This window comes from Hetaerina americana, unplaced genomic scaffold, assembly GCF_022747635.1.
Source record: "Hetaerina americana unplaced genomic scaffold, ioHetAmer1.1.p SCAF_2, whole genome shotgun sequence".
Classification (NCBI taxonomy): Eukaryota; Metazoa; Arthropoda; class Insecta; order Odonata; family Calopterygidae; genus Hetaerina; species Hetaerina americana.
This window is the reverse complement of record NW_027286763.1, coordinates 79,787,498-79,808,596: the sequence shown is the minus strand read 5'-3', so window position 1 is coordinate 79,808,596 and position 21,099 is coordinate 79,787,498. Positions and strand designations below refer to the sequence as shown.

At 39.8% G+C, this 21,099-nt stretch overlaps 1 protein-coding gene across 1 annotated transcript in view; it reads left to right on the top strand.

Moving 5' to 3' along the window:
• The first annotated feature begins 3,165 nt into the window (after positions 1 to 3,165).
• The window catches only part of LOC139688025 (major facilitator superfamily domain-containing protein 6-like), a 131,253-nt gene continuing 113,319 nt past the window's right edge, over positions 3,166 to 21,099 (top strand). Inside the window, exon 1 of the mRNA XM_071585428.1 lies at positions 3,166 to 3,262. The gene's annotated coding sequence lies outside the window, so the exon portion shown is untranslated. The remainder of the gene's footprint in view (positions 3,263 to 21,099) is intronic.

Sequence of the window (21,099 nt, the reverse complement as noted above, 5' to 3'; positions counted from 1 at the left end):
AATTGCCAACGCCAATCCTTTGGAGAGTATATTTTTCATCGTCGGTGCGATGCGGAATTGAAATAAGAGGTTACACTGAATTGCATTACGGGGAAGATTAATGCTAATACGGATTTTATGTGTGTGGTAGGCAGTCCGTTCTATTTCTGGCTTCGTGCTAAGTGGGAGAGAGATTATTACACCTAAATAGCAAAAGACTCCCGATCAGTTGCAAAAGCGTTCGGATGAATAGTTAAAAATTATCCTTTCGAAAATTGCCCAGCATTTCGTTCGATTTAATCATGCAATCAAAGTACAATTGGGACTCATCAGACAGGCCCGGAAACAAACCGGAGGAATTAGGCACAAAAAGCAAAATGTTGCATACTAAATTCATAAGGGAACACTATCTAATTATATTGGAAGAAAAAGCAAAACAACAAATTTCCCTAAATCTAAAATAATATTCTTTCAGAAGGAAACCGTTTTCACAATCTTCGTGAGTGATTTTAGAATGGTCACTAAATATAAATGAATGTTGGAAACGAATCACAGGAAATTTTCCATAGTACGGAGTTAGGTCTATTTCTGTTACTCTAAAACGTTTCGTCGACAGGAAATCACTCTTTCCCTAATAAATCTCCTAATTTTCCGAATATTTTACCAGGGAGTATGAAAATAAATCAAACAAAAAGTTCTTGACACACCTATGGCTGAAGACGATGCACTGATCAAATATTCCACAAGCATTCAGTGCCTGTTACATTCGTGTATTCGTCGTTAAGGTTTTAGAGCAATCATAATGACATTATATTGCTATTTTCTCAGGGTTCGTGGCTAGTGTAAAGGTTTATCATCACATTACTATACTAATTAATATAGTAAGTGCGGCTGATTTTTCTCTGGTAGCATCTTGCCTGCTACCCTAAAAGTCGCTGGAAGGGCTTTAGAGAATGATTGTTAGGGCTTTTTAAAATTGGCGATGTCGCTCAGAGAAAATTTTGCTATAATTTTATTTTAAAGTAATTCGGATAGTATTTTCGTATGTTTTTCCTGGGATGGTCAAGATTTTTTTTTGTGGGGAAACGTTTCCATTTTCAGTTAGTTTAACAGTGTGATCCTTTTACTTGTCAATGTGATCTGCCTCGAAAGATTTACTTCATTTTACCTTGAGGTTAATTTTAAATGCAATCTATGCCCATCAAGTTCCTTCTGTTCCACGTGTTTTCTTATATTGTTTGAGAGTATACTAATATTTCTTTCACATCCATTTTTAGTTAATCAAACGGCTTAACTTTGCTTTTTTAAATTGAGAAATTATCCAGCGCTGTTTCCCCGATTCTCAAAAAGTGCTCAATATGTGATGTAAATCATCAATTATGTCAAGGTTGCTTAATTTTTTTGAATCGAATTTCCACCGTTTTATGCATGACAGAGTCGAAGAAACCAAATTTCCTAATTCTATCTCCGCAGACATTTTGATAGGGCACTCTCCTGGTCCGATATTACGATGTCATCTAAATATTTCTGTTAGTCACCAAAGGTTATCCCTATAGGTCCCTCCAAGTCGATACTAGATGTGATGAGAGATGAAGTTTACTTAACCGGGGATGAATTGCTGCGATTTTGTGTAAAACTGGCTTGTGACCCCATTCATAACACTAAGCATTGATTACGCTGAGGTAAATTGAAAAGGTCCCAGGTAGATGATCGTATCATCAATAAGTTCTGTATTGTTGCTGGTTATTTTTTAATTAATGCCACCGGTGTCTGCGAGTAATTAATACATGTAGGCGTGCGTGAGAAACAAAAGGGAGGACCGGTCATGCTGCCTTGAAGGACAGAAGCTTCTTTCAAAGAATCGGAATTACTGCCGCCAATTTTCACTTTTTGCTGCGCTCAGAAAGGAAACCACGACAAGGATTTACTGCCGTGTGGCTGATTCCACATGATTGCAGAATGTGTATACACATTTGTGTTGTAATTTCGTCAATCTGAGAATGATGCGTAGGTTTATTTTTCTATCTTTGCTCCCGGTTTTTAAATGTGAATCGACTCTCTATGCTGCGTTTATAAGGATATATTCTTTCTAAAACCATTTTGGATATTAACTTCCCCAATCCAGAAAGTGTATGAGGTTACTCAGATAATAAGTATAGCGAAACCATTTATTTGCACAGGAGGAATTTTAATGCTTTGTGCCTATAACTTTTGCTTTTGTGGGCTATTTTCCAATATTGCGGTTATACACATGAAGAAGCTACATATTTCCAAGGGTTTACAGTCTAGAGTTACGGAATTCGCAATGATATTGTATCCGCAACCGAGAATTATCAGTCGTGATTCGTTATTTTGATCTTGATCGAGGATATTCGATTAATTTTGAGTTTGAAGTCTTCTGTTGGAAGGGAAATATTCTGTTCATCGGATGCATCCTAGAACTGTGAACTCCATGGAGACGAGAGGAGGTCAACGACAGCACCAGGTTTCCATTCACCTTTTCCCAGCTCCCTGATTTCACAACTACCGACTCGATCCACCTATTCGAAGGACATGATTTCAGTCGACGCAAAAGCCACGAGCGACGAGAGAAGCACGTCCTCACCCCCTCTATTACTGGTAGTACTCTAGTGTTATTGACCACATCCCTCGCAAACTTGGCCCACATATTCCCATCGGGTGGGATTTAATATGCCCCGGCCTTCTCTCGGCCATTCATAGGCTCGCGGGTGCGGCAACGAAGGGTTAGGCCTTCGAAAATCAGGCCAGGGGCTGGGGACTCTGTTGGCATTCCCGGCGGATCTCCAAGGGCCGCCGTCGCACTCAGTCAGTGGGTGCGTACACTCGTCACTGTGGCCAATCCTCCCCTCCTCCACCACTCCCATTCGCGTGCACCCTCCCCTCGCGGCTATCGTCCCCACCCCAATCATCCACCTCCCCTCACGATCCTCTACCCACCCACCCTCGAAGAGCCTCTCCTCCCCCACGCCCGCCACGTTCCCGCGCGGAACCTCCTCCTCCTTCCCCATTCCACTCCCCCCCCACTCCCTGACCCTACATCCTACCCGTCTCCCCCACCCTCAAACCAGAAAATCCCCTACTCCGATCCACTCCTCGCTCCCCTTTCTTCGCCGCGGCGGGCGATCCATCGGGAGAGAGCGGACGGCATGCACACACGCCCTTTGGTTTCCACAGAGGACGCTTCGTTGCCCTGCGAGAGAGAAGTCACCGCATCGAACTCTTCCACGACGCCCTCCTCCACACAACACCGTTCGCCACCACGGTGAGTGACTTGACAAGCGGCGTGCGTCACCCCGATCGTGACAACCTCGTGTCCGGGGGGAGGAGAGGGGAGGACTCCGAATTGTCATTCGGCGGATGGGAGACACGGGTCTGTTGATTCGTCTTCTGTCGGCAGCGGGCCGATACCCGTGGTGGAATTGCCTCCTGCGTGCTTCTCTCGTCCCTCGTGGCTTTTACCTCCCGGCCCCGAGTGTCGTTTCGTGCGGGACCGACTCGGGGGGTAACGCGATGAAAGCGTTACATAACCTCCCGGGAATTCGCGCTGGAAAATGATTTGTTTCGCGAAATCCGTTGGCCTCTCATCCACAGTGGAACCCATATTGTGTAACTTTTTATGGGTGTTAGCTTCCTGGGGAACGAAAGGCGAACCAGGCGATGGGAATCATACCTCACTACCCTGAATGTGTTGGGATTGGGTTAGTGCGGTTGGTAGTGTGTTGCCTTCCCATTCCGAGGAGTCAAAATCCCTTCGAGGGATGGATTTTGCAGTGGTATCCAGATCTCAGGTTGGGATGCTAATAAGGAGAGCACTTAAAGTGAGTTCTCCGCCCGTCGGATGGGACGTTGAATTGTGTGAACCCCTCGGCGTCATTCGGAAAGAGCAGGATTATATCGACGCTGGGCTTCTCGCTACCCCTCCTCCACTCCCAGGGTATCCTAGCTCTACTGAATGATACCAACTATCCATAATGGTTCAGATGATCTCAGCTGTCAGTCGCATCCAATAACTAATGCTGCTGAATAGGTGAATTTCACGTACGGAGGATCAAGTATCATCTGAGCTCTATCCTCGGTTATCAAACCAACGGACTTCGGGCCTCGGTACCATGGTTGGTAACGCGGTTTCAATGAGATTATTAAGTCAGAATTTATAAGGAATTATTCTTTCATGACGATGGACACAAAAAAAGCCTTAATATCACACGTTTTCATAATGTGACGGATAAGTCAATGCACATGTCGAAATGCATTGGCATGAGCCACCAGGGCATGTGACGCTCGGTCCATCAGAAACGCCTCCTTCAGGGTGCTATGATCCCCTTCTCCATAACCTTTATCCCCTGTTTTAACTTCCTACTCTCGTCTTAAACATATCAACCCTCCCATGGGGCTGTGGTGTACCCACTCGCGTTCTTTTACTGTCGACGTTTTTAACAGGATTAAAGAGATAAATAAGGCGCGCCCTAAATTTATCTGCCACTGCTTCCGGTTCAACTAATCCCCCTACTAATTATTTGGTAATTAGCATAAGGATTCATTCCCACGAATGCGTGAAGTGTCTTGTTTATATGACGAGGTGTAGTGCAAACTGGTGGTCATTAAGGATTGTTAATATTGTGCTCTAACATCGATACATTGAAGTGATAGGATTTATTAAGTGTGGGCGGTTTATATAATAAAACCAATACAGTGTCATAGATGAAAAAATATCAAAACCAATATTAAGTGGTTAATAAATAGAAGCATCCCCATATTCGTGTCTTGTCGGAAAGATGATGAAAACAAGATTTGAGAGAAGTGTAGAATTAATAATGGAATGGAAATGTTATTTTTCGCAAGATGATTAGGTATTATAATGACTGCTAACGATATCGCCAAGGACTTAATGTTATTTAAATTCCAAATGCTTAGTTTGGGTATCTATTACTTTATCACTTATTGTGTTTCCCTCACTCCCCGTCATGTTTACCGATATATCGTCTCGTATATACAGTAAGGAAAGTTAGATACCATAGTTCTTGTAATAAATTGAGAAAATTATATTTTCAATATTTGAATTTTTTTCCGTAAAATCGGAAGTTGACCTTGGCGTCGGAGCGGATTGTGGTTTAAAGAGATGAGAGAGGAAGAGGGAGAAGTCACAAAGTGCTGCTATGACACATTTGATAAACATAGCATTGGAGAATTGATGTTGGAACATGATAATCCATTTACTTTTGTCCAGTGCAATTAGCAGCGCACTTAAAAAACACTTAAGAGCCTTGTTTCACTTTGACGCTAACTATTATGCATCCTACATTTATGAATTATAAAAGCGTGAACATCCGGAACCTTAAATGTTTCCAATAAGTATTTTTACGTGATATTCGTTAGATTGATTATCATACTTTTCATACCAACAAATGTTGTCATCAGTTCCCCTCCATTCGTTTAGCAATTGCAATTGTTTGGAATTGTGATAAATTTAATTACGAAGGTAACTAACATCAAATAAAAGACATTGATTTTTAATGTAGTACGAAGTAAAACAGTACATTTTATTTTATTTTTTATGCAATTACGTGTAAGTTTCAAGTACCAATGAATGCCAATATGTTATCCAATTGATGAATTAATCACCCTATATTTACTTAGCCTATGGATATTTATATTATCAAATTTTTACCGTTATTATGGTATGTGTGCCACAATGCATGTTCTCATCAATGTCCTCAAGACCCCGTCCCACAATCCGCCACACTGGAAATACTTCGGCGTAGATTGTCCCGATCGTCACCACGTATTTCTGTGTTCGTGTGAGCTTCCATCTGCCGCGGTGGGCGCCAGTCTGCATGGGATTACTGGAAAACTCCCACTGCATTATGTCTCGAGAGGCCAGAATAGTGAGTGATACTAACCGATGTCGCTTCCGCTAGCGCCGCCTCGTCTCAAGCTCTTGGACGGATATTGTGGCGTAGAAAACAGTTGTAAGAAGGAAATCATTTCGTGCTGATTAGACCTAATATTGAGTATGCCTACGACATTTCGTTTCCTTCTCATAAGGAATTAATTTCGTAATTGAAGAGGATTAGAGAAAAGATGTATGTTTCTCGTAATATCGCTCTGAAAATAAGACAGATTATGTCACTTTTTTATCCTATGTTTGGAGTCACTGGAGGCATGTGCGTAGATTTCGGGCGAAACTGAAAATTTAATGGATACTACAAATCGTCGTGAGTTAGCTCATACGCGGGAGGAATAATTCAATTGACGCACTCGTAACAAAGACCAGGAAGGAAATCGACTGTAGAGCATTTCGGTAAAACGAATCCTTTTTCCCCTCATACAATTCTGTACCGTAACAGTAATAAATGTCCCGTGAACTTCCCAAACTACGAACTTCCCAAAAACAAAATGGCTAGAGATCACCCATCGAAAGTAGTCAATCTTCCCCTGTAATACACCCTCCTGGCAGCTCGCGGAGTGGGATGTATACGTGGATGAGTATCTGCTGTCACTTACCTACACTTGTCTCATAAAGCCTCAGCACCGCTCGATCCCCGTCGGTCGGCATGGATTCCGGGAGGAAACCAGATTCCAGGCGCAGTTTTAGGGGCCCTCAGGGTGTCCTCCGTCGCTTCCGCCCCACGAGGGCTACCTGGTAATATACGTACATATGAGATGACCATGAAGCCCCCGCTGAATCTTAGATGAGAGTTCACCTTCACTTACATAATAGCATGTGAGAGGCACAAGGGCGCCTCGCTAGGGCGCTGGATGTATGACCTAACCAATGTGTTCACTATTTACCCAATTATAAAATAGATATTTTTACACACACACACACACACACATATATATATATATAGGAAATATTTTTGTACTTGTGATCTGCTCGATTCCACCATCCCCACCTCTACTGTGTTTGTTCTTTATATGTGCTCCTAGCCCTTTTCCTTATATCTATTTCCATGTGAATGAATCAATGAATATTTGTTTACCAAGTGGCGGGTTTTCGTGTTTGAATGTATGTATGTATGCATATATATATATATATATATATATATATATATATATATATATATATATATATATATATATATAGATATAGATATATAGATATATATGTATATATATATTTATAAATATATATATGTATATATACATATATATAAATATATATATATACATTTATAAATATATATATATATATATTTATTTATATTTATATTTATATTTATATACATATGAGGAGCAATGTATCTGCTTATCAGATCTGCTCCTCTCTCCCCACATCCCCTCATTACCCCCTTACCTCGTTCCCACGCTAATTACCTCTCTAAAAACATTATCTATATTTTGTCGTGGAAACAATGCACCTCATTTTTAATAGGTGAATGCATTGCCCCCTTATCCATTCGAATGAACAATCACCGCTACTCCTGTAATTCTGCCTCACTCTCTTCTCTTCCTATCCCTTCACACGCAAATTCCCACTGCCATTCCTTCGACCAGTGTTTCTCCCTGACCATCCTAGAATCCCTACCAATTCAGCCACCAAAATAGAGGTAAGAACTCGAGAATCCGCACATATTCTAGCTTTCCGATCTTTTAAAAATCCCACCCTTAACCGTCATCTTTAATTCCCTTCCCAGCATACTCTGCACCTCCCCCTCCCAGATTCCATAGCCCCCGTCCGAGATCTTCCAGTCTAACCTGAAGAAGGCCTCAGAGAAGGCCGAAAGCTTAAACAATCTACGTGTTATCTATTTTATTTTGTGTTCTACTGTGCCGTCCAAATGTGATATATATATGTACATGAATATATATGGAAATGAATGAAGCGAGATAAATAGTATTGGTGAACACGAAGCGAAACAGCGTTAGCCAACGCAAATATAGACCGACGTGCATAAAAAGGATACTCACATGTATAGTATACCGAAATTTTCGGTGGCCCAACCACCTTCTCTGCGGACAGAAAGAACTCTGCAGTCTGCGGAAGAAGGTGATTGGGCCACCGAAAATTTCAGCATACGTGTGAGTGTGTTTGAAAACACACTTCCACTCCAATGGGATGGAAGTGTGTTTGCAAATCGTTTAGCCCGTAATTTTCATCGTGAATAGCGCGATACTAGCTAACTCGAGTCATGTGGACGTAGATATTTTCCCTAAATTTTGATTAACTGCATTCTCGGTGTAAAACATTGCAGTTATATCAATCCCTTCAATTGGTTCCCTGAAACATCCGTAAAATAATGGGACCGATATCTTAAATAGCTACTTACAACATATGGTTGAATCGAGACCCCTTGTAGTTGGCTTTTTCATTCTCGTTAATACTACAATAACTTCTTTGTCCTCCCTTCGAGTACTTGAGGCACACTATGGAAACGAAGAATCGGTGTACGAATTGCAAGTCGTCTCCTATCGACGGAAGGGACAATATGTAATTAGATACTTGACTGAAGGACGAGGAATGCCCATGATATCACCGCGACCGGACAGATTTATCCGTGCAATAAGGAAACAAGTCTCCCCTCCATGTGACACGCGAAAAAACAACTTCTCTAAGGCCACAAAACAATACGACATTGTCTACGGCGCACCATTCCGAGAAATCCCAGCAGAAGAATGGACATAATATGGAATTCAGCGAAGTGACATCTAAACAATTTTAAAAGCAGCTCAAACTCACCTTACTTAAGTAGGAGCAGAAGGAACCGCGTGCACCTGGGTGTGTTTCGTAAATGCACACGCGGGGCGACCGAAATCCGAGGAAAAACCGTCGGGGCGTTACATAACCGTAAACAGCATGGATTTTTCGTGAGTCGAGGATGCAGGTCGAATGGGGAATTTGGATAAGTAGAGTGAGGGGAGGATCGGCACAAAAAATTCGCCTGTAACGCGGTCCATCGCCGACGGAGGGAGAGGAGGCACCCCGTTCACCCAAGGACTCCATAGTCCTGGTGGGAGAAATCGGTAGGTACGACAAATTTTTACGGTCGTAAATGATGCTGCAGAGTCCCCATACACAGCGATCAACTCCTAACTCGTCTTTGATTTGCGTAGGCGTATTGCCTTTCTAAAAAAAATATTCAATAACAGGTCAATATTCCATCTTCACCAAAACCCTCACAACGACTGTAAAGCAGCAATTAAGTGTTCAAAGTCGCTGATGTTTTGGTGAACACCTTTCAAAGGATGCGCAAAAATGTCACCCAACTTTTGTTGAAGATTGTGGCCATCTTCATATTTAGGTCGGAAACTTTTCAGACAATTCTTATACGTTGGTTACCAAGGTGGATATGAGTCTTTCTCTTTATTTCAAGGTGTTTCCTGGGCACTGGTTACATATCCACTCGCTTAGCACCTCCTTGAACGAAATCTTGATAAGTTTCCCCGTTGGACACGCGCATCGGATTGGCGCCGAAATTTCGGCCACTTTCGGTATCATTCACGCGCTCTCGACATATTTTCCTCATAGATTTAAAAATTCTGGCGAATGTAGCGACAGACTACCATGCACATTACATACGAAGTCCTTTTGTCGGGGGCCGGACTTCCAAGTGTCGCAGTACTGGACGATTAAATGTTATGGTAATTTACCGATAGTGACTGCAAACACTATATTTACTAGAGGTTCAAACAAACCTCATCCAACATTCTGTGAGCCTGTTCCATACATTCCGAAATGTCGTTAAAAATTGTTGGTAATATGTAGGTCCGATTTTATAATTTCACTATAAGTCCTAAATTCTCTTTACCTATAGTTAATTTGAACGCTAATTTAACATTAAGATTACGGACAGACCCGATTTTCTAAAACAAATAAGATTTTTCATTAGCGAGTGTAAACATTGCAACCGTAGCAACGTAGTCTGTCAGTTATTGAGCTGTTATATGGTTGTCTTGAAAATAAATCTTGTAAAACCTGACCGTAGATTTACTTTGAAGCCTAGGTCGAGATACTGATTTCTCTGTTTCACTCTCATTAATTTCATATTAAAGAGAATCTGTCCATACAGAACTGCTATTGCATTCTCCCGCCTCCTTTTCATCTTGTCGTTATACTTTTCATTCCATATCTAGGAGGCTATGAAATTAGTGGTGTTTGTCGTAATTGTATCGGTATTCATTCGTCTTGTAACCGATAATTCAACGCCTTCGTTATCTGGTATTAAAAAAATCCTTTTCAAGCATATCACAAACTATTCTGGCTGAAATAACAAAAATAACACTTGCAGTTGTAACGCCATTGCTGTCACATTATTAAGGGAGTTTAATTCCAGTAAGCGTGGGACACGAAGATATGCTCTGGAGGGTGTGTATATAAATACATAAACGCACACTCACATACACAAACATATATACATACACACCCCCCCCCCCACACACACACACATTGTGTTCGTCCTTTATGTGTGTTCCTATCCCTTTTCCTCGTATATGTTTCTATATAAATGAGTATTTATTCGCCGTTTGGCGGGATTTCGTGCTGTTAATGTATATTATATACACATGAACGTAAAAATAACTCACTGCGAAAAAAAGATGATACTTTAAAACTAATAAGAAACATTCAAACCGGTACCTGTATATAGGACTTATCGCGAACGCTGTGGAACTTAGGAAGGAAACTAGATATGGGAAAAACGAAAGGACGCTCGAAATTTATGCATTCATCTTCCATTATCTTGTCAGGAAAGGTTATATTTTCCGGTTTCGCCGTGCCAACCTGGAAGATTAGAAATAGTTCACCAATGTGCAAGATGTTGTCTGAATTGAGAATAGTCGGTATGAAAAATGTTTTCACCCATAATAAACACATGATCGCTCCTGGATGTAGCCAATAGTCGAATCTCATCAACAGTGGTCGACCCATTGTTTATGAATGTTGGTAGATTACATTAGGTTTTTGTTTAAATTATTTTTCGGAATTTTAATGCCTTACATGAAGAAATGAACCCAAAATTTTGCCAGAGGCTTGACGTGGCAACGTCGTCACGTCGGCCTCAGTCACAGCCGTTCTATGCCCTACTCTCCCCCTCCTCCTCTTTCAAAGTATTGTTTTTTTTCCTTTTCCGTGTTTTGGAACATCACAGAATATAAAAAATTAGTTTCCAAACGAGTTTTACTTTCTCAATATGTCTTTAGATCGTTCCACGTCTTCCTCATCTAACTGTGCCAACGCTACCCGTCCTCAGGTGTAGTTTTGCATTTTGTACCGATTCATGTGTCTCACTGATTATGAAAATAATGGGAGTAGTCCTTGTGTGCAATCACGCAGTGTTAATTTAGTACATATTCTTTTCTAAGTTTTTCAATTAACTTTCACCTGGGGATAACAGTAACACCACTATGGTGATAGTGACATTATTTATTAGGAGAGGGGATCGGACGGGGGAAGCCGTTTGCGTCATTCAGGATCGGTGATAAAATTGGGGCAGGTCAGATTTCGGGGAGTGGAGGAACAGTGGAGAGAAATCCGGGTCGAGATTGGCTTAGTGGTGAGGAAATGTGCCAAGTGCTCCAGCGATAAATGGAAGATGCTCGATGGACGGCCTGCTTCACTTGAAAAACAGCATCACTGTTTCATAAGAGCACCATGTCATTAGATTTCCGCAACCTCCGGATTTCTTTGCTGTATTTACTCTGCATTGCCCCCGTCATTTTGATGTGAGCAAACCTAAATATCGACTAGAAAACAATTTATTAGTAGCCATTAAGATCCCTCTGGGGGGAAATATTTCTTTTGAAAGGGCCAAAATGAAAACAGGAATGCTATTGTTTAGTCCATAGTTGAAATTGTGCAAGGTTAATATTTCCAAATTAGATTAACTTAGCTTAGTCAAAGAATATTAAGACTCAAACTAACTTTATCGTCTGCACCTGGAATAACACTGATTTAGTTAATTGACGCTACAGTACATATCGTTATATGTACACGGCCTACCAGCCGTAGGTAGGGCTAAATGTACACATGGTATTCGGTATTCAGTCCCTTTTGTCAATTTAGATACTTCCAACAGACAAGAAACTTAAAATTCATAAAGTTCTTTAAATTATGTGAGCAACGATATCCAGTATCGCCTTTATTCTACGTTGCAATAACATTGTGATCCACAGTATGAGAAAGCATTTCCCTAAACAGCAAACCAGGGAAAAGCTGCCTTTGAAAAGGTCATCATCAAAAGGATTTGAATCCCAGAATTAGGCAAAGGAAGACTTTTAAAACTTGAGAAACGGAGTCAAACATTTAGTAGTTGGATTTAAGGGAGGCAGCAACAACTGACGTCATTTGCGCAGGAATATGTGGGTGACTTGGTAAAGGTGGGATTTTTAAGGAATTAAGGAAAGCTGGAGAGAATACCGGAGCTTACTCTTAATGACAGACGCCAAGGGGCCCACAATTAACTGCCCCAACTGACGGATGACTTGCTCTCGATATGTTACTAAATAGGGATCTGGATTCCTCTGAAAATGTCTGCTGCCGTGGGGATTTAAATCCGGGTCCTCGGGGTAGAAATCTAGAAAACGAACTACTCCAACGCCTCGGATTCTATCGTTTCGCTCTCCCTGTCTCCAGCTCTAACCGTGCACCGTACTGGTACAGAGTCCTCATTTCCTTTCCTCTGTCCCCCACAAAGCACCGCCACCGCCCGCTGCTCCCGTCTCCCCTCCCAGCCATACCCCCCGCGACCCTTCGATCCACCTTCGCCACCCCGGGCGTTAAAATCTCTCAGCCGCGGCCGCCTGTTTGTTGTGACACGCCGGAAACATTTCCCGAGCGTTTCGCCAACGCCAGCGTCGATACGGCCGACCTTTCTCAACTCTATTCAGGGCACCTTCACTGCATGTGCGTCGAAGCCCTTGATGTCTGAGCATTACACAAAAAGAACGGCTACCCCCAGCAATCACCATCTCGGTTCCAAAATAAATACCCCCTTTACTAATATATATACTGTTTATGATATTATTCAACATATGCGACATTGTCGCAGATTATTAAATCATTTTTGCTCGTGTTTATACTAATATTGTTAGGTTTCATCAATGAAAAGTAATATTAAAACTAAATGAAATGTACGAAGAATTGAAAATTCCCTAGCCGAAATATCGGTCACATGTTACGTTACGTTTCCATTTGATCTGATTTGTAGGGGGAAAGAATTCAACCTTTATGCTGTGAAAACTGTTAAAAAATCTAAAATTAGTTGTAGTCTCTCGTTGCTTAATTGCAAGGATATATCGGTTACTATTGTTGTCACCTTTCTCTCAGGCTGGTGTGTCTTGTTATATAAGCACCTTCATGGTGTCACAAGTAAAATTTGTGATTAGGGAATAATTCTACATTCCAATTGAATTTGAATCAGATGTTGATACTGATAGATAACCGGTTTTTTATAGTACTTGTGTGTGGACAAAATACGGTTTATGTGAGATGGTTTGAATTATTGGAACCTCCCGCTAGGTTGGTATTCGAGCCGCAGCTTGGAAGACCTGAATTTTAACTGTCAAAGTCCATGATTCAAAGAGTTGACTTATAAGTGATCTATAAAAATCCAATCAAAAAGCAGATTGCGTTTATTTAGAAGACCCATTCAGCATACTCGAGCTAAATCGTCGTTCTCGTTGTTTCTTCGACAGCAATTCTCATAATACGAGACATTCTCACAATTCTCGTAATTCAAACAGTAAATTAAAAGTGCACTGCTTACCTCTCAAATCAGAAAGATTCTGTCAAAATAACCAATTTCAATCGGATTGCCGTTGTATTATACTATACTTCATTCACTTTTAACTATCGTACTTTCTGGTTAATACTGGTTTATCTATCAGTTACGGGCCATTATGGAAATCGCAAAGGATTGGACACCTTACGCATAAAATGCGGCCATCCAACTTCTAGATGAGTTAAACTCCTCCACGAAGTAGTCGCACAAGCATACCAGGGCTCTGGAGCTACCCGATATTGCGATGGATCGACCGCGATATGCGACGTCGATGCGCCGAGGAATGCTGCGCCTAGTCACACTGCGGCGTAAATAGTACCCCCTTGGTAAATAGGCCGCCGCCACCGGTAACTCCATCTCTTTTTCTCATGAGTGTTGCAAGTGCCTTCACATTTCACCAGACCGAGATGCACTGCTTGATATTCGCACTCTGTAAGCTTTTGATTTCACTGAGCACACCTGCATTGAGCACAGCAGTTTAATGGACCCGTCCGAGTATTCTCATCTTTTACTGTAGCATTTATTGAAGTTTCTCCATCTGTAGAATGAATGTAAAACTCCAACAGCCGTAAACAGTGTACCTTTCTAAACAAATTACAAATGAAATTAATTGGCTAACGCCACAAGTCAAGGAGGGGTAAAATGAAAAAAGGAAAGGGATAAGAAAGGTGAATACGAATACGCGTATTTCGGCCACAAAGTAGCCCTATTAATTTCATTTGTACTTTGTTTAGAAAGGTAAACTGTTTACGGCTATTGGAGTTTTACATTCATTCAATACTACTAGCCGTAAGAGCTCAATTCTTTCAATATTTCTCCATCTGCTTTACATCTACGTACTTCTTTTAAGCTGAAGATAAAATTGTAATGTTTAGTACAAGTATTGCCTTAAGTATTATTTGAGAGTCTTATTTGTCAGTATTTTTGTGAAAAATAGCTCTAGCGACTTCCTCAGAACGCCTTCAATAAATTCTTCACATCTAATTTCTCTGGTATTCTGATTGATAACCAGTCCTTGTGGCGAAGAATTTCGCATTACTGATTTTTTTAAATTCTATATTATCCATATATATTTTTTCAACCCAATCGGCAAGATTGGGACTTAATGATCGAATTCAATAATACAGCGGCTACTCCATCTTAATGTCGAACCAGTTTGCGCCCGCGTCCGACCTGTACGAGAGATGATATTGTACGCAGTAATGTTTTGGATTTCAAGTTAACTCCTTCATGAGTCGACTCTCGTGTATGTTACCGCCTCCTAGTAATTCGTTCCTCACTGCCTCGATTAATTGCTCCATTGTTGTGACTTGAGTGAAGCAGAGGTTGAGTCGCATTAGAGTCCACTTGTAAGATTGACTTTGGTGTCGATAACACCCACTCCAGCTCAAGTTTCCCAGAGATAATGGTCGAGTTTAATATTTTGATGGAATAACCCCATCATAAGTTGCCATTTGAGAGAGTTCCACTGTTTCGATCAAATAGTTGGGATCGGATTTTATAATATCGTAAATTTGGCACTATATAATTCAATTTATTACTCGGTCGTTACAAAAAGTATTAATTAAATCTAACATTTAAGATTTTTTATGTGCACAAAAATCTTGCAATGGTTTCAACCCATTTATGCTTTGGCGCTAACATAATCATGCAAGTATGATGATTGATGACATTAATGTACGCTTAGATATGATTGGTGTCTAGGTTACGTGACTTTTATGTTCGAATTGATTGAAATCGATCGGGTACCACTCAATTCCTATGTGTATCTGTGGATTTAGAGTCGGAGAGATCATGGACGCATCGACATGATAAGGGTTCCACAAGAGACGTCTGGTGACGTAACGCAAATGATTTCGCAACTCCGGAGCGAGGTGAGAGAAGAGTGCATTGTGATGCACCAGACAATGGGAAAGGCGGATCTCGAATATCTTGTTCATCCTTCGTTCCGACTTGCCTTCCCTCCGTAAATCAAGATAAAATAATTGACTTTTTAGCGCGATGCAACTGTCCTCGGCGAACATGAAATGTTTGGCGAGCATGAAATCCATTCTTTTGTTATTTTGTTTTTTTTTTCGGTCACTTCAAGGATACGATTCGGCCTCGAGGAGTTGAATTATATCCTAAAAGCAAATTCCAAGAGAGAAAAAAGTCTTAGAAATTATTCTTCGCCAAAGACACTTGATGAAGTAATCATTTTTAATGATTCAAAAAGCACTTTAGTTCGTAATATTTAGTTTATTACGTACTATTAAGTTCACTCACATGATAAAAGTTGGTTTGTGATTACGTGCTACCTGACTTGCATTTTTGATTGATCACGTGAACTGCTTTTGTGGCTACCGAAACACTTGCAGCTCCACCAAAATGCAGCAAATTGATGCTCGGTTTAATTGCTGCAAACAATCTTTTTAATAGTTATTAAATTCGTGTGATTTTGTTGATGAAAAGGTTTCATAAATATTTTTTAGCTATTCACGCAAGTTCATCTGTGTCATCCTGCGTAATCGGCGGAAGTGAAATTCCAAGGCAGACTTCCGGATGAAAATGCTGACTTTTTTTTGGTTTCCAAAACACTCGCCCAAAAAATGAGCGTGGTGCCGGAAGGAAGAAAAAAAAGTTGTCCACGAGGATGATTCGGCGAGGTTATATACCTCGCGAATGCGAGTGAACCAACAGCTAATACAGGAACTCTGCATACGAGCGAAATTAAAGCAACAGATCCATATGAACTTATTAAATTTTATGCTATACGAGAATCACGGCTACCACTTGTCTGAAAAACTGGAATCAACCTGCAATAGTCAGGGATTTATATTTGGTCTATTTTTTATTTTGGAAAATTTGTATTTTGTATGAGAAGGAATTTTTCAAGCCAATCCGCTTTTCTTCCACTCAACAGAATAATGTTTCAAACGTGTCCGGCTTTTTGGAAAAGGATAAATTTATATGTGTTGGTAATTTTTCAGTAAACAGGAGAGGAAATTTATTGCTTCTTTCGAAAAATGCTCATTGAAATTGTCCAAAAAATTATATCCACGACTTTGATCAAGCTTATCTTTTGATTCACATGATATACGCTGAAAAATCATGTAACACATACATATAGTACACTTATATTTTCTTTATTTTATTAACGGACCCTCTAGACCAAACTTACTCAGTCAACAATTAGGTGAAGTGCAAAATAAAGCCCAAGAGTAGTGCAAAAAAAGAATTATAGTAATTAATTAAGGAATATACCTAGGCTAAATTAATACAGAGATTAACATGCAAAAATCCAATAACACTTGCTTGGTCATAATTACTTCGTGGTATTTTCAAGTTAAATTTTACGGAAATATATGCAAAAACGTAATGAATTGGTCGGTAAAACCTGAAAAAGTCAGGGAATACTGAAATAAGAGATATGTGCTATACCCTGATGATACATGATCGCCATAGTTCGTGGTCGTCAATCTTAGGTGAAATATCCCATCAGCTAATCTCGTCAAGTCTACGCACATATCCGCCTTCACTTCTACAACCTTGGTTCAAAGCTGGAGTCCTATGGGAGTGTGGAACGTAGACTCCTCACCACACCTGCGCGAGGAATAATTGTTATTCCTCGTAGACTGCAGCAAGGATGAGGAAAATTTCTTAACACGAAAAGGCCGAGGTTTTATCTCTCATGTGTAATTTTGCGCACTCTGCTCTGTATATTTGTAAAAAACCTTGCCTATTAACCAATTTTGGACTCGACAGCGAGGAGGGAGAAAGTGAAAGGGAGGAAGAAGTGTCGCTGTCCAGGTGGGAGGCTTTGGGGGAGTAAGTCGTGTTTTCAGTAGTGAGGAAGTTTGACGTTCGACCGCTAGTAGGGCTGTACAGTCCTGAAGCCCTCCTGTGTAATGTCTTTCTAGACCTCTTACTCTTATTTATTTTTTTCAGCTACCGGAAAGATTCTCAGTCCCTCTCTTATATGTTGAATGGTCAAATCTGCCCAATCTACGTATAGAAGTCTATCAAGAATTGAAGGAATCTTGATTCAGTAGTCAGGATTATTGAGAGACCTTTATTTTTGTTAGCGTCGAAGCTTCACGTCTATATGGGAGGGAAGGTACTTCCGTTTTTTTTATTAACTTACAATTTCGCTACTTTTCTCATTGTGTTTCAGAGTTATTCTGATGATTCAAAATATTTGCTGAAAAAGTTCCGGTTTGTTTCGAGGTCTTGATAATTAAATGAAGTATTGTGTCCTTGGTGTTTAATATATTGTTCTTTCCTGGGGATCCTGAACATCCAAAATTATTTACGATCGTAATTGTGGTTTGCCGTTGAACGCCATGGATTTTATTTTTGCTTTAGAAATTTCCAGATTATATTCCATGGCTACTAATTGCACTTAATACGAGTATATTGACTTCCGAAGATCATCTTCGATTTTTTTTATGAAAGCCTGGTCGTCTCCGAAGAGGATGATAGTCAGGAACTTTTCCAGTTACAATTTAATTCTTTTAGGAATTTGCTACTCCCACGTCCAATCAGATCGTAAGTACATAGATTGAAGAGAGTTGGTGACAAGCAGAAAACTTGTGAGACACCTTGATCAACATTAATAAGATCAGAAATGTCTTCATCTTTGTTTGTGAGTACAGCTTTGATTTTTGCCTGCCGTTTAAGGCTCAACCAGCTGGAAACAACATGTGGGAAGAATTAATGAAGAAATCCTAGCAAAATTAGGCATCGACCATTAAGCCAAGGAACGAAGAAATATCCGGCGTCCAAAGAAAAAGATGGAGCTTTAATCCGGAAGAGGCTCAGAAAGTTCAAACTGTAACAATTATGATGATGGTGGTGACTTTTCGTCCCCATCTCCGTAAAATGATTTCCCCTCCCATTTCCCAGATTTACAATGATGGCTGAGGAAATCACCAAAAAGAAAACTTTTTTCCTTCGAAAACACTTCCTAGTGGAAGTGAAACCTCTCCCCCTCCCTCCACCACCTCCCCTCATCATTTTACTTGCACTGGTGCCCTGGTTCCCGAGGTGAGGCACGAGCGAGTTAAAGAGCTCGCAGCGCACTCACAGTTTTCCTCTGTGGCTCACTTCGCAGTCCGCGATTTAGTCTATCGTACAAAAACTATACTTAATTAGATTAACCATTCTATGATCACCATTCTTAAAAAACTTCCTTCTTTTCCCAATTTTCATGGGACTTCTTCGTTGATAAGTCGATCCGTCCATTTGAACTTAATAGCCCCGTAGGGTGCCTCATTTCCGATACTTATAATGGACACCAGAGTACTTTAACTTTTTTTCTTTGGCAAATCTTTTTTTCTAGCGTATTCACCTCTAAGTAAATAATTAATAATTTATTACAATGGAATGTATCAATAATAGGGAAAGGATCTGGCCCCCCTACCCTGATGGGTGAATTTCATACGCCATCGGGGTAAGCACTGGGTTTATGGTGTGTGTATATATATATATATATATATATATATATATATATATATATATATATATATATATATATATATATGTATATTCACACACACACATAGATGATTATATATATATGTGTGTGTAAATATATGTACATATATTTACACACATATATATTATACATATATATACATAATGTATTATATATATACATATATATATATATATATATATATATATATTTATACGAAAAACGATTTTTGATGTCATACCTAGTATTAATCATCCCCTGCCACACACACATCCTAGATTGAAAGAAGATTTCGAGGTTGTTTATCCTACTGCAACCAAAATGATAATAATATTGGACTTATAGGCAGGATCTATCCTTTAGTATGAATTGGTTTTGTATTTTATTCCTAAAAATGGATGGTACGATTTCGCTCCCGAGAGTATCCTGAGCTTTACAGTTACTTTTCAAAATAAAATTGAGCGAAGCTTCGTTTATTTTCGGCGACGTTTGCATTCAGGGCAAAAGAACTTTGAGGTTTCTCAAGAGGCTAATATTGACAAAAACCCGTATCTGGGTCGATCCCCTTTCCACCTCTGCCCAATCTCTTTCAACCCCTCCTATATTTGGCATGATCAACATTGACCTGTAACCCTCTAATCGCTAGTAAAGTTCAATTGCATGTTTTCATCTCGACAGTGGAATCACGAGGCAATAAATGATGTCGAATCTTCCTCTGGGTGCGTAACTTTTCGCTCTCGGCGGAGTTATTGGGGGGATTACGAATCCTTTTTTGGTGACCGCATGACGTTCTGTGGCTCGAAATCCCATGCCCTCTGATCTCCGAACGGTTTACGGAGTAGTGAAAAATTAATATTCCATGTGTAAGCTCAAAATCCATTGCTAAGTATTTTCATTTTTTAAACTCTCTAATGAATTGAATTAACTTTCCTGCAAAGTGACATATGCTTCCTATTTTTTTACATGACACCATGCAAGGAACTGGGGTGTGTGGCAGGGGGTGATTACATACAGACTATTTTTTATAGAAAACACTTTTTTCCCCTAACGTGGTCGTTGTTATTTGTTATGTTATTCTTTTTGTTACGTTATTTGCTTTGTTATGTTATTTGCTTTGTTATGTTATTTGCTTTGTTATGTTATTTGCTTTGTTATGTTATTTGCTTTGTTAAGTCATTCTGATCCCTCATTATCCATGGGAAAAATGATACCTCAAATCAATCTGTTCAATACTAAATAGCTCTAAATTTAGTGATATGATCACTACTACCGTAGTACGATAGGGATAATAATACATTTTCAACATTATTGCTGAAGATATATCCTTCCAATTTATGCAAGAGATTTAATCTGTAATTTAACCTTCGCTCCATGAGTGCTTCCTAACCTAGTTCCTCTGATAATACAATACGCAAGTGACTAATAAGCAATTAACTATGGAGTTTATACCGTTCATGTAAAGGGAATAAAATAGGTCAGATAACACTTCCCTGGGGAACTCCCATAGTGATTCTACGCTATGATATTTAATTTTTAATATCATAGGCTTAAATTTGCGATTAGAATAATCATTGGATAATAGCGAACTATATCACCATATATAACTTTGTTTAAAAATTTTACTGACCTAATGAAGAATCATCTATTCCAAAGATTTTTCAGTGTAATCAGAGTTTTTGAGATGATTTCACTCTTTTTTTAAGAATTAAAGATGATATCACAAGATTTCAACGATCGTATGTAATACCGTGTCGCTAAAAGATTTTTAATTAAGTAGCTGTCTAATTTTAAGGTACATGTGAATTAAATATCTTTTGTTGCAATGAGTGGATCTTCCTGTATTGATAAAAGAGAGCTAGTTGTTTTTTAATTAGGAAGTATGACTGGCAAATTTAGTCGTAACGCATTCGTTATCACATTTAGGAG